Source organism: Coloeus monedula (genome assembly GCF_965178545.1).
Source record: "Coloeus monedula genome assembly, chromosome: 2".
In the NCBI taxonomy this organism is placed as follows: domain Eukaryota; kingdom Metazoa; phylum Chordata; class Aves; order Passeriformes; family Corvidae; genus Coloeus; species Coloeus monedula.
This window is the reverse complement of record NC_138782.1, coordinates 10,901,500-10,914,342: the sequence shown is the minus strand read 5'-3', so window position 1 is coordinate 10,914,342 and position 12,843 is coordinate 10,901,500. Positions and strand designations below refer to the sequence as shown.

General features: G+C 43.1%; 1 protein-coding gene across 1 annotated transcript in view; it reads right to left on the bottom strand.

Annotated features, from left to right (window-relative positions):
• The window catches only part of PELI1 (pellino E3 ubiquitin protein ligase 1), a 42,908-nt gene extending 30,394 nt beyond the window's left edge, over positions 1–12,514 (bottom strand). Inside the window, exon 1 of the mRNA XM_082302736.1 lies at positions 12,260–12,514. The gene's annotated coding sequence lies outside the window, so the exon portion shown is untranslated. The remainder of the gene's footprint in view (positions 1–12,259) is intronic.
• Between the last annotated feature and the right edge of the window lie 329 nt (positions 12,515–12,843).

Below are 12,843 nucleotides of genomic sequence, written 5' to 3'. Positions count from 1 at the left end.
GGACCTGTTGATGATGGTGGCTGTCAACAATGAGCTGAGATCAGTTAGCTGCTAGTGCAGACAGGACAACGATTTTCAACACTGCGAGAGAAAGCCAGAGTGAGACCATATGGTTAAGCCCCATCCACATCAGCACCAACAGGGAGCATCAGCAATTGAGAACTGTCAGCTGGCAGAGGCACAGGTAGGAGATCTACCTCTCACTCACAGCCACTGTAAAGAGTGGTTTTGTAGAGGTTAGCTCAGTGTCTACTGGAACAAACGTGTCTTTGACCACAGCATGTACCATTCTCTCCAGTCAATACTTCTAGTGCAAAGCAACTCAAATGCTCAGCTCTTCCAAATTATTCACGGAATTCAGTTACCAGTTGGTGTGTTCAGGATTTACTGAAATTTAAGAATATGTTCTGGCATTATACTGGATAAGCCATAGTTTTACATTTACAGAAGACTGCCAGTTGCAGGTAAGCATTAGACAAGCGCTGTCAGCAGACACCCTGGCTGTGTTATCCAAAACAAATATAAGAGAGCTGAATAAGAGAGCTGAAAAGGCTGGCTTTAACTTTAAACTACTTAGAGTAAGGACACTTGGACCAGATGAACTCCAGAGTTCCCTTCCAAATTCTTCTCTTCATTGACAAACCTGGCCACTAGCAGAGAGGCATGAGCTTTGCATGCAAAGACAGAAGCCCTGCATCACAGAGCTATTATTTATCACCTATTCGTATCACTGCAGGATTGCCTGAATTTAGTTGTTAATGTATATTAGGAACACATTCTGCAGTTAAACGATTTTAAGGTGGCATAAACCACTGCTGCCTGCAAAAGCAGCAGGCCTGCCTGTGGCACAGCAGTTACATGGCACAAGGTTCTCCACAACCATGATTTCCACAGATCCATGCTCCAAACTGTTTCTCAACTGGGATTTACTCAGTGCAGAGTGCACCTGAACAGATGACAGGAATAAAGAGTTGGGACCACCTTCCATATGACTTTGTGTTCATTTCCAGGAAAACAGTAAAACTATGTATTTTTAAATGCATGGACCAATTAATAGTGAGATAACAGGAAGTAAGAATTTATTTCTGAGCAGTACTTAAAAGCTGTGTTAAATCTTGAAAAACAAGGAAACTTAACTACTCTCATTTTCAACTAGAGCTAATTATGTTTTCTGTATACTCGCTCTTCTATTCAACTTATTTTGTTTTTTTAGGTAACAGAAGCTATATTCATCAGTAAAAGACTGCTCAGTACAACAGTAATCTTATTAGCATGCATACTGAGTTAAAACTAAGCTTATATCAAGGATGTTTTAAAATTAAGCTTGAAAACAAGCACAGTAACAGCAATAAATGAAAAAATTAAAATCCTGTCTCAGTTACAAAAACACACTTGGAACAACCCATAGTTCTGTCTTCATCAAGGCTTAGTCATTTCCTGTACATTTCTTCACAGGGCAGTATTTTGTCTGTTCACATTAATGCAAGTTACCATAATCAGTTGCTACAATAAAACCTGGGGTACACCAACATTAATACAGGTTATTGCCCAGTTGAAAAACTCTTCCACCAATAATTCTTCTGAATTGATGACTTGGTTGCATGCTGGGAAAGCATCTTCTGACCCTGCCTGGCAAAGATAACCTGCAGAAACTGAGCAGGCCCCAAAAGAGACTCCAGTACATGGAGTGCAATAAGAAGACAGGTGTAGGTCACAAAATACAGTCTCTGAAGATCGTGAGGTAATATCTGAAGGTTGTCAAAGCTTAAGTAACATTTCCAAAGATTAATCAGGATCTTAGAGATGGAGTAAAGTCTGAAGTATAAACCATGGCTGAGAACTAGACACCCGACTTAAAACCATGCTTAGTATTTCAGCAAAAGAGGAGGCCTAAGAAAAACCACCAGCTGCCGGGGGTAAGCTTACAACACAGACTAATTAGGAATTCCCCCACACTTTAACTACAATGATTACTATTAACAGGGAATGTAGAAGTCATTGGGATTTTATGTCTCTATCAAGAGACAGACTATCTACTTAGGTCTTTGAAGCACTGAGCAACTTTACCCTCTGCTAGAGCTGTTGAAGTTGCAAAGCAGAAACCAAAACAGACTGTCATTTAATAAAAGCAGACTCAGCAGAAGGAGTGAAAGGGAAAACCCAGGCCCCACCGAATGCCATGCTGCTCCGCATCAACACAATGGAAGGGAATCCTGTTCCACTCAGTGTTATGAGCCACCTGGCCAGAAGCCATGCTTATGCACAGCTACTTGGCCTTGAGGGTTGAAAATAAAAGATGAACAGCCAAAATCTGAGGCCAGCAGACACAGCTGTCAGGCAGGGATCAGCAGACCTGAGGACTGCAGCATTACAAATGCTCCAGCCCACGTTGGTAGGCAGTTTTGCACTATATCCTATTCTTTCCCTCAGTTATTTCCTTCCTCTCTTTGTCTACCTACCATAACTCCTACTTGTGCTCTGCTTTTCTCCCCTACCTCTTCCCTTTTTTGTCTCTTTGGAATCCAAGGTCTTTCTGTCAGGCTTCTTTCTATTCATACAGTATGGAAGTGCTGAAAAATCAAAGTTCACAATTTTTGGTATGTTCAGCTTCCTGTCTCGGGATTTTATAAAAATCAAGTTTCTTGAAAGACGGTTGACAGACTCTGTTAACACTGCCCTCAGTCACAACATACCAGTCAGTATTAAAGCAAAGAGTTCACAAATAGTGCAGTGTGCTGATTTAGCTTCTACAAATGGAGAGTTTGGCCACTGCAGAGATGTCTGATCTACAGCTCTCAGTCACATAAACAGTCCCCAGCCACAGAAATAAAGACTGTCATGATCCTTCCCCAAACTCCTGCAGGGAAAAAAATTAACATGATAGCATATTGGATGGAACAGCTCTAAGAAAAATCAATAATAGTAGCTGTAAAATCTAAAATTAAAGTAAGCCTGTTTTTGATGCTTTCAGTACACACGGTACATTAAATTTGGCATAAGCCCAATGGAACATGAAGTACTTGTGGACAATGTCTGCCAAGAGCTAGAAATATAGTACTTAGTCTTTAAAGAACAAACAGAGAGCCTCAGTTCATTTCTACTTTATGCATTTGAAAAAAAATTAAATCAAGGTGATCTTTCTGAGGGAACATTTGTACTAAATCTAATTGGTGTGCTTTGTGCAATGCTGAATGGAACACATGCCCATTGGCAGAGAATCACCATTTGTCATTCTATAATCCCTTCCACTTGTAACAAAAGGTTACAAACAGATGTTAGACCTCCCCACATTCCAAAACACTGTGCTTTCCTGCTCAGCATCAGGCTTGTGCCTCATGTAAGCGCTCTACCTAGTTCTCAGTCATGTTGACACTTCTAAACATCTGACACAGTGAAAGCAGAAGAAAAATGAGAAGCCTGAACTCAGGCAACTCACGCTGCACTATCATTTTTTTCAGTCACCTTCACATTTGTTGGTACTTCATCAGTTTACATGCCTCAAAGCAGGGCAAGGTTAGATTAGTAACTGAATAGTTATTTGCATTTCCGTAGCAGCCTCCAAACATTAACAAATTAAGCATCAACAACCTGTGAGTTCCTTACCTTTTTTAAAATAAGGACAAAAAACAAGAGACAAGCCTAACATCCATCTGGGGCTTTGGAGACATCATCCACCATCCCAGCACAAAGGTTCCTCTCCCTGCCACCTTCTATATCCTGCACTCCTTTCTAGTTGAACAGGAGAGTGGAGCACAATTCCAGCTTTGTTAGCTTCAGTCGCAGCCCCGCCTTGGGAAACTGGAGCAGCAAGAGAAGAGGAAATAGGCAATGCTACACTTGACACCAGCCCAAAGTGAGGCAAGAAACTTCTCATGCCATCTCACTCTACATGTCAGCCAAGCACTGTCTGAATCTTTAAAGCTGTTATTTCTTGGTGATTGAGGTTTTGAAATATATAAAGCAGCCAGATAAATCTGACTGTTACTCCTCCTCACTAATAGCTGTAAAATAATAGCAGAATGTCTACACTACTTGCTATTGTGGACTCCAAGAGACTGAAAGACACCAGACACGTGATTATTAAGATGATAATGTTCACTTTTCCCTATGACTGGTCTCTCTTGGCTTTAAAGTAAGCGTTAACTCTTCCCTCACCTTTTGGATCAGGCTCCTCTCTCTGCTCCTGTTTAGAAACTGGCAACTTGAACAAGTCCCTCCCCAAAGTTGGAGAGTAAGGGAAAGGCAGCAAAAATTCTTGTAACACTTCCCCTCTTGAGGCAGAGGTTCCTCTTGCTGCCTATGTATATCCTCAGAAGAGGGATATAGGAATGCTTATTTCAGTGAGGAAAAAATTAAATAGCCTATATATATCGGCATAGAAATTCAAAAGTAGTTGCTGTATCTAAGTCACAAATGGCTTACAAGCCCACACTTTCTACTAGAGCACGCTGACCTTTCTCAGCCAGCAGTGAGAGGTACAAGAACCTACCCTATGTTCACATCCGCTCTTCAGAAACCCTCTGACAAAGCTAAAATACTAGCCACAGTACTGACTGTATAAATATGCACACGTGCAAGAAAAAAAAAAGGATAAAAATAAAAGCTATTTGTGCATTTACTTGCCTGCATGATCAAGTTGAGTTCCTCAATTTCAGCAGGTGGCTGATAGCCTCAGTACAGTAATACATCACTTCTTTTAAAAAAGACAAGAGAAAAAACCCCACCAAGCTGTTACCCTCATCATGGTGCACTCCAGCCCTTAGGAATAACCTTGAGCAGTTTACAGAAACCTCACCCAGCAGGCAACAGTTCGCCTGCACCAAAAGGGAAAGCTCAACTGGAATGATAGTTCACATCCACCAAATGCAGTACCTAATAAATACTAAAACAACTGATGTGGGCTACCAGCAGCATAGTAATTACTTTATTATTTAAAAAAAACAAACAAACCAAAGATCCAGTATGATGGATCCACCTACCACAGGAATCAAGAGATGATGACTTGGCCATGAAAGCCATCTAAGCACAAAGGGGTGATCAACTGTCTTCAGACTAATATGCATTACAATGTAATTTGTCTAAAGCTTGGTCTGCTACTCCCAGAGTACAAAGTGCAGTTATAAATATATATGATATGTATATCTATCTATCTGTATGTATGTATGTATATTAAAACACAATCTTGTAACTCTAAGAGGCCAAGCACAGCAGACTGGAGCAGGAAGCAGTCTTTATCTGAAATGTCAGCACTACCATTACAAATTTGCCTCAACATTATCACATGAGAAAAAAAAAGAACAAATGAAACATTAAGTGTCTGCTCTTGGGCCTTCTGGTTCTCTGCATTACCAAACTGAAAAACTGGAAAACTGTTAGACCTTTGTCCTGTTAAAAAGTAGTTTTTAACCGACTGTCTCTAAGTTTCAGGCCATTTGAGCTGGTTCTCTCCCAGCTCTTTATTCAAAGTACATTAAATAAATACCCCCACAATTAGCGGGTGTTGAAATTAGGTGTTACCACAACAACTTGTTTTATAGTTTGACTCTTATCTTCTGCACTGTAACTACTCAATTGCACAGACAATGTGCTCGTGCCACTTGCGGGCATGATACAGTTTTTTGTGGACTTCTGAAAGCAGCATCCTAAATCTGAAACCTAATTACCATGAAAGCTTGATCATGAAGATGAAAACAGCAGTATTGACTGAACAGTCCGTAACTCTGGCTTCTCAAATATTAAGTCAACCACTCTGGTTTCCTACACAGGAGGAACTCTCCCAGTTTCTATCAGAAGATTTGTTAGCACGTTCCATTTTCTTTCCTAAATTCAAAAGACTGCAGTTGCCCAGCAAAAAGGAGTCAGATCCAAATCCAAGAGGGAGCACATACCCTACCTCCAATTTTAATAAGGGTTGTGGCCACTTTACTCTCTTGCACTGCAGCACAGAAGTTCAAAGTTATCTTCTGCTAACCTTAAAACACAGCAGCAATCTAAACACAGCAACTCTAATATCTGCCTGCATTTACTTTCTTCCACATTGAGCACTCCTCAGAGTATTTGAAGTGGCTCAGAAAAAAAGTAAACAAAGCTGAACAAAGAAAAATAATTAGTGGAAAATGACACAACTGACATTTTTAGAATATAGCAGTTTATCCCAGGAGGGGCATTAAAGAAGGAAAATGAGCAACAAGTTCTTTAGAAGTAAGTAAATTACTTACAGTAAGCCTCCACGTATGATGCATTTTGCATTTTTACCCCTAGCCTCATACCAAATAAAGAGTTCAGCTCCATGATCTGACATAAGGATCACTGCTTATTTTCCCTGTTGAAACTTGTGTTAAACCACAATTAAGGCGATAATTATTCTTGTAAAAATATTGTATGGAATTACAACTGCTTCAGATAAGTGGAAAGGATATCAAGGTAGCACAAGACAAAAATCTCAGTATATATATTAACACTTAAAGAGAAGAGGAGCCTTGAGATTTCTTAGCGGAAATTCTTCAGGGACCACTTTTATCATTTAACGCGAATAATTTGTCTTAGGACAAAGAAAATACAGATGCAGTACTTGAGCTTGTATGATTTTAAAAATCTAGTCTTTACTGTTTAATACTGCTAGACTATTAAAAGCAGAAGGATCTGGGAGCAGAGAAAGTGGGCACTTTGGGACAGACCTGTTGGAAAGGCATGATCTTGACTCAAGGAGAGGAACTACGAACATATGGAACCCTAAGCCTAACTCTGTGACCGGTTAAACCTTGTCTTACAGTGTAAGGAGGCCATATGTGCAGGCTACACAGGCACACGAGCTCCCTTTCCAAAAGTTCACAGTTCCACCTGGGTGCCTCGCAAGCTGTTCCAGAGAGATCAATTCCTGGGCAAAGATGACTGGCTGGTTGAAATGTTTTGAGCTAGATCTAACCCAGAGATGCCAGTTTGACTGCCCTGACCCAAAAAACAATGAAGCCATTAGTGTTTTCAGCCCAGATCAAGGGGTTATCATCCGTGGGGATAAGCTGGCAGGGACAAGCTAACTCAACAGCTGTGACTTTCCTGTTGCTCACTGCACGGTTCAGACAATTAAGCAGAAACACTGAAGAGACAAGCAGGACAGTGTGAGATGTACAAACCACATCACCAAGTTTGTTCTCACTATGCCTTCACAAATTCTTGCAGGCCTTGAGCTCCATCTGTGTCAAATCTTAACAGTCTTTTCAACAAAAAACAAATCAGTGCCCTAAAATTCAACCTCTATTCCCTTCCTTGCCCATGCAATAAGGAAAATAGGTACCCCAGCTCAGAAAATAGTATTTGTAAGCATTTGTAATGAAGCCCAAAGGGTTACATAGTTACAGAAACATTACAAACTTGAAATACAAGCAGCTAAGTACATCCAGACAGATGAATCAACTAGCAATTGAAGGAAAAAACCCATTGATGGTGGTCTACTTAAAAGAAAATTCTGGCTAGGGAGAGATTTGTGTTTTATTATTTTTCTGTATTTTGGTTGATTTGGGTTGTTTTATTTTGTTTTGTATCTTCAAGTCCTAGCTCCAACAAACTATCCCCCAGAGAATCCCACCTGACTAACTTACTCCAAACCCGTAACCTGCAAGTACCCACACAGTATTTTTCTTATAGATCCCATTCACTCAAAACCTCAATCAATCCACAAAGCACCATTATCTAGAAGCTATCCATATTATCAACTACCCTTAACAATATCAAAAAATATTCTAAAGACCATTTCTGGTTTGGGTCTTTTTAACGATAGCCTTTCAATACCCTCCTTGCTGTTCACACATACATACACACCCTAATGTAGCCAGACTGGCACCTCCCTGCCCCAATTAACTCTGTACTATTAAAAAAACTTCTCACAAGGAATGCTTTTCTCCCTTCTAAAAACACATTTATGCAATTAACTTCTACAAACAGGGTTGGCACAGAAAAACATCTGGTTGGCATAGCTGTCTAGCCAACGTCAAGGCAGATCAAGAGTGTTTTGAGCCAACCTTGACACATATCCCAAGTCTTCTATAACATATACAGGTGAACAAGGAAAGGGAGTGTGAATTGAACAAATCCTCTTCCTGACAAGAATATGATTACTGGACCAGAGTAAGAGGTTTTGACTGCTCCTAATCTAAAACCTGCAATATAGCTTTAATTAGAAGAGTAAAATTACAGGATACTCCCAATCCTGAAACCACAGCCAGAAATTCACTCCAAGGTTTAGTCCACTCTGCTTTCGAGTATGAGATTCAAGCCCAAAATTCAGCATTTACATAAGTACCATGGGTGGCATTCAAGTCACTGTGATTAAATTCAGCAGCATGGATTAAAACCAAGGTCAGCAGATTAACTTTTATTACCTGCTCATGCACTGAGCCTTGCTCCTGCATGGCAACCTCCAGAGGATACCATCAGTCCTTAACCAAACACTTTCACCCAGGCACTGCATTCAGTCTCAAGCAAACAAGCTGCTGGCTTGTTCACACTTGAGCCCACGTCCCCAAATGCCACCTCACAGCACTTACACCTCACACGCCAGCCAGGAGACATTGCTGGAGCAGGATTGGTATTGATGAGCACCTACCTCCAGCACAGGGTGCCAGCAGAGGACAATAGCTTTTTCCTGCAAAGCCTGTAGCTTCCAGTCAACTATTTCACAATCACTCATCACACTACAGGGTTATTCCAGAAAGGTCACTTTGAGCAGTTAGGAACATTTGGTGCTCCAAATCACGTCACATGTGTCAGCAAAAGAAGTCCATGGCACAGAGCTCACCTAGGCAGCCCATAAGCTGTGCATTCACTCGTGCAAAGCACCCAGGAACCTCTGCCTACCTGAAGAAAAAGTTCCTTTTCAAACCAATATAAATACAGGATACTTGTAAAAGAATATACTCATAGTGCAAGGCTGTAATTTTTCTGCAAATCAAGTTATTGTCAAAGAGTTTTTACTACTTTTAGCAGAAGGCAGAAACAAGGTAGAGCTTGCTTTTTTTTAAGTTTTAGGATGATTTCTAGCAGGACAAACAGCTTCCATCTTTTTTAACTTGAAAGGCAGGCTTTTGAATACATACATTCAAACATTTTATACAAGAAACACAATCACTTGTAACTATTAATGGCCACATCCATTACAAAACATTAAGGCCACAAAGAATGTGCCATGATGCTACCTTATTGCCCCAGCCCACCTGCAAGCACGCAGTGGAGAGCCCACAGCAGCACACGGACAGGGAAATCCAGCCCATGTGCTGCCCACCACCTCCTGAGAGGCACAGAGCCACTTAAGTTTTGCCCAGCTGACATCATTTTTTATAACTAAATTGCTGTTTTACCTTCTTCCCCATGAATCTTTTCATCCAAGTAGGCTAACTGGGCCTGACTGGAGATGCAATATTAATTTCAGTAGGACTGGGGAACTACAGTAGGAGTATGACACTTCCTGGGGCATCCTGCTAACCGGTAGATTGAAAGGAAACAGAAACAAGATCAGATGGAAACATGCTTGCTTTTTTTTCCACTGAAACTCAGCAGCATTCAGCAGCACTCGACCTACTTCCTATCCCATGGCTTTGCTGTCACTTCCTTTGACAGCTTGTCAGCACGCTTGTGAATCTGGAGATTAAGGAATGAATGTCTAGGAGGCAAAAGAGCCGGACTTTTTCATCCTGATGTTCAGTCAAAACTTTTACAATCTAACCAGCAAGGCGCACAGTGACCAGCCAGCAACAAGTACCTCCAATTACTGGCATCCAGCAGGAATTGCTAATCAACTGTGTAATTTCGCTTACAAGTATGCACTTAAAGGTGACTGATTTCTCATGAAACACCCTCATTCTTCCTTTCTTAGCTCAGGGCATGGATTAGCATCTACAAAAAGCTTTGGGTTTTCTGCTTTCCTGTATTCCAGAGTTCCTGTCTGAAAAGACATTTTATATCAAGAAATAGTTCTAATTAGCTCCTTACAAACGAATAAGAGTTTTAAATACCACTGGCTACAAGCACATGATCCTCTACTTTGTACCTACAAACACAGTCACTAGCTAAAAATGCTGAAGTGAAAGGATCCTGTTTGCCATGCCTGGTTTCTTAATAGAAATCAATACTGCTACCAAAATACAAAATGGTTGTAGCAGAGGTAGTATGTTAAGTTCTACTTTAACTGAAATACTAGTAGTTACTCAGAATGTAAGTTTCCAAGATGAACACTAGCACGGTGAGCTGCTGTGTTGAGAAACAAATTCCAGTGTTTGGTAAGAACGGAAACATTCATGAGGCACACGTTACACGATTTTACCCAGCGTAACAGTAGGTGCTCCTACATGTTTAATTCATTTGAAATAGGAGATGTGGAAGCTTAAGGTACCCGGTAGCAACCTATATACAACCAAAATGCATTCCTAAAGCTTCCTGCCAGGCCATTCACACGACTTCAAAGAGTTAGGACACTGATCTTGCACAGCACTAAGAAAGTCTAATTTTCCAACTACCAATGCTCAATTTTCAACAAACTATGCTTTTTCTTGAGGGGAAGGACAGCGGTGGAGAGGAAAAGGGGAGGTGTCCCGTGCAGAGGTCTGAACTTTGGCTCTACATTACTCACTCCAAAATTGTCGGCCTAAAACATTACAAAGCCACACAGACCACACAACACATGCAAACGAAGATCTGGGCAGCCTGTTCATCTCCAGTAACCTACAGGCGCCTTCTGGAACAAAAAGCAACCGAAGAAGTATCATCAACAGGTCATCCGGCTGCCTCTTTGTGGGAAAAAAAATTCGAAACGCTGCTGAACAGAAACCGGAAACGGCCTTTTTTTTTCCCCGGGTCTCCCCCCGCCCCCCATACGCGTTCAAAATGAAAAAGAAATAAACCTATCGCCCTTCAGATGCAGAAGCGCCAGCTTCTAGCTAGCTGAAAGGCTTCATAATTTTCCTTGCCAAGTAGTGTTTTTTCAAGGCAGAGGAGTCCCAGAGAAAAAAAAAAAAAAAAAAAAAAAAGAAGGAAAAAAAAATGGGGTGGCCTTTAAGGCCAGAAACACCAGCGTTACAGCCAGACTGCTCTTTCCTCACATGTATTCCAGAAGCTGCATTTTGCAGAGGTGAAGTAGCTGCAGTTTTTGAGGGGGCAGTTAAAACAAAAACAAGGGGGGGGGGAGAAAAATCCTTCTGGTAATAAAAACATAACTGCTTTAAAATATACCCTTTATGAACGAAAATTATTCGGCTGAAAACACAGCTGCTCCTCTCCCCTGCCTTTTGAATATCTTCTCTACAGCTGTTGCAGGCAGAAATGTCCCCTTCGTACTAGATCCTCCTGAAAACGCATTATTTAACTAGGTGAAAACAAGAGTGAAAAGAAAAGCCGGACACAAGTTGTGCTGGACGGCGGGCTGCTCACAAAAGAGCCAGAGCTGAGGAGATGGGAGAGAAACCCTGCAATTCCCCCAAGAAGCTTAAAATTAAAGACACAACTTACCCACCGCCCATCTGGATTTTTCCAGAGTAAAACAACATCAAATTTGGAAGAGCTAGGGTTTTAAAAAAAATTTTAAAAGTCCAAAGAAAAAGAAGCAAGCTCTCCCACCAAGATCTTTCAGGTTAACAACAGCCAGACAAAATCCCCCTTTGTTTTGTTGTCACCCGCCTGCGTGCTGCTCCCATTCCGCGCTTCGGCACGGGAGGCTGCGATCAATGGACTTCGCAGGGGAGGCGGGGGGAGAGCTCGTTCTTACCCCCGAAAAATACATATACCGCCACCGCCGCCAAAAAAACCCCACCCCCGAATTCAAAAGAACCCTGGTGTTCAAGTATTGAGCGACTTTTTTTTTTCTTTTTTTTTTTTTTTTTTTTAAGTGATGTTTTTCCCGAGGGCAGACGGCTCAGCAGCCGCTCCATGACAAAGAGCTTCCCCAGCACATCCAGCTCCAGAGCGGGGCCAACTCCGGGCGGGTGGGAAGGAGAAAAAGATTAAAAAGAAAGAAAAAAAAAAAAAAAAAAAAAAAAAGAAAGACAAAAAACTTCCCAAACCCCCGGGGAAAAAAAAAAATAAGAATGGAGAATTATTTTAGAACCAACCACAACAACGAGCCCTGCGAGGCGTAGTACAAAGCGCGCAGGGCGGCGGGGAGGGGAGGAAGGAGCCCGAGGAAGGAAGGAAGGGGGCAGGCCCCGGGCAGGCCCCCCACCCCTTCAGTAGCAGCGCGCGGATGGGGCTCTGTCGCGACAAGCGCGATACTCACCGCAGGGAGGAAGGAAACGGGCAGAAGAGGCACCCACGCCGGCAGGCCGGGAGCGGGGGGAAGGGGCAGCCTCAGCCTCCTCACGGCCGCACGGAGGGCGATAGATCCGACTGGACGACAAGGGAAGAAGCCTCAGAGCGCTCACCTCCGGCCGGCAGGGCTCCGACGGGCCGGTGCTGCGAGCCACAGGCCGGGGAGCAGCGGCGGCAGCTGCCGGGAAGCGGCGAGGAGAAGAAGCCGATGGACGCCGCCGGCTCCGCCACCCTCACACCGACTGCCGCGCGCCGCCCCCCCGCCCCGCCTCACCGCGCGCCACACCAGCGGGGCGGGGCCCAGCGGGGCCACGCCCCCTCCCCGCCCCGGGGCATGGCGGGAGTTGTAGTCCCGTCCCCCCCCGCGCCCCGCGCTGAGTACAGCTCGTGTGCCCCCACATGTGCGCACCGGTGCGCAGGTGTGTGTGTGCATCCACCGACCTGCGCTTCCTGTGCTGCCCAGCGCTGGAAGCCCCCTGAGCCCCGGGCTGCCTCAGAAGGAGCGTGGCCAGCAGGTTCTCCCCCTCTATTCTGCTCTTGTGAGACTCCACC